At 41.4% G+C, this 1,976-nt stretch overlaps 1 non-coding gene across 1 annotated transcript; it reads right to left on the bottom strand.

Moving 5' to 3' along the window:
• Positions 1-312: 312 nt before the first annotated feature.
• TRNAK-CUU (transfer RNA lysine (anticodon CUU)) lies at positions 313-385 on the bottom strand. Its single transcript has one exon. It is a non-coding gene; the product is annotated as a tRNA-Lys (tRNA).
• Between the last annotated feature and the right edge of the window lie 1,591 nt (positions 386-1,976).

Raw genomic sequence — 1,976 nt, 5'->3', positions numbered from 1 at the left:
ACTTTTTTCAAATTTCGTAGCTGAGCCGGGAATAGAACCCGGACCTCCAGGGGTGGCAGCTAATCACACTAACCACTACACCACAGAGGCGGACTACTATAATTACATGGGAGAATTTTCCTATTCTGTTGAAATACACATGGTATTTTTGAGTGGCATTACAGGAAGCGGTGAGGTTTATCTGAACTTCTTTAACGAGCAACAGAAGCTCCGTAATAACAACTTGGACAGTTCCTCTTGTCTAGGCGACATACAAGATCGTGTATTCGATTAAAAAGAACTCTTGATTACTTGAAACAACAAAAAAAATCACGCCCAACGTAGGGCTCGAACCCACGACCCTGAGATTAAGAGTCTCATGCTCTACCGACTGAGCTAGCCGGGCTACGTTGCACTTCGCTCGAAGCAAGTTCTTAAAGGTCGTATAGTTGTGCTCTATTTTTTGTTGATTGACTCGTCAGTTTGGTGACTCAGGCCTTAACATTAGCCAAAGCGGCGGGATGACAGCTTACAGAAATGAGCTCCTCCTTGCGTTTCCTTTTCATTATTTCTTGTCATTTAATTGTCCGTTTAACTTCCGGGCTTGACTTTTCCCCTGGACTCAGCTAGGGATCCTACCTCTACCGTCTCAAGAGTGGGGAGTGAGATTTTGGGTCGGGGATACAACTGGGAAGGAGAACCAGTACCTCTCCCAGGCGGCCTCACCTGATATACTGAACATTGGACTTGTGGGAGGAAGAGGAGAAGATTGGAAGGGCTAGACAAGGACGAGGTAAGGATAAGAATAATAATAAAAGTAAATGTCTGCACTCATCTGATCTGTGAATTTCACTGGGATTAACCCCCTGCCTGCGATCCGGCGAGCTAAAACTTGTAGGTGTTTTACTGCCGGGTGCAAACTAGGTGAATCCCCAACCTCAAGGGTCACATACAGAACAGGCCAGTTCATTAAACTGTCTTCCTTCATAGCATAAATATAAATGCTACTCTCTCACAGTTTCATTATCTGTTGTCATTTGTCAACTAAGAGATAAGTACCTTTCCCCCACGCATTACAAATTTATGATACCACGATCTGATAACATCTAATCCAAATAACATGTTTTCCTCATGTGACCTAGCTCCTGACAAGAAATACGGAATAGCTCGGAGACAGACTGGAGTGCAAATTAGAGAGAGAGAAAAAAAAGAAAAGTAAAAAACGCAGAATGGATAAAACAATAAATTCCGCTATAATAAATCTAGAATTCCGCCAAAAAATTCCGCTGTCCGCTAAATGATACATTTCTTCGCCAATAGTCTTCGAATTCTGCCAAATTTAGCGGAAAATCCGCTAAGTTGGCGACACTGGAATGGACCCTGTTTCAGTCCTCGAACCCAGGCCTCCAGGGGTGGCAGCTAATCACATTAACCACTACGCCACAGAGGCACCGCATTTCCTTTTCATTGGTTCAAATAATAATAATAATAATAATAATAATATATTATATTATATTATATTATATTATATTATATTATATTATATTATATTATATTATATTATATTATATTATATTATATTATATTATATTATTAAATACCACCTTCGTGGTCACAGGGTATCTATTGAGACTCCAGATGCCTACGTTCCATTCTCAGCTCCGCCAGAGTATCGAAATCTAAGGTAAGGGATGGAATGCGGTGTGTAAATGAAGGTTGAAATTTCCAAAACTCGGACACCTTCCAAATGGTTTTCCGTCCTTTCTCACTTCAGCTCAAGGTAAACGCTACCTCTCTTCAAATTCTAGCCTATATCCTGATTCCCAATCGTGGAAGATACCTATTCGAACTGAAGGATGCGGCCGCCAGGATGAATTTTAGTGTGTTCAGCTCAGGAGCACCGAAACATATCATCACGCCCAACATGGTGCTCGAAATCACTACACTGATTGTGAGAATAATAATCTCATGATCTACGGGCTGAACTAGCTGGACTG

This window comes from Anabrus simplex, chromosome 3 (assembly GCF_040414725.1).
Source record: "Anabrus simplex isolate iqAnaSimp1 chromosome 3, ASM4041472v1, whole genome shotgun sequence".
Taxonomy (NCBI): domain Eukaryota; kingdom Metazoa; phylum Arthropoda; class Insecta; order Orthoptera; family Tettigoniidae; genus Anabrus; species Anabrus simplex.
Note: the sequence above shows the minus strand (reverse complement) of the source record. Positions and strands in the feature narration are given on the sequence as shown.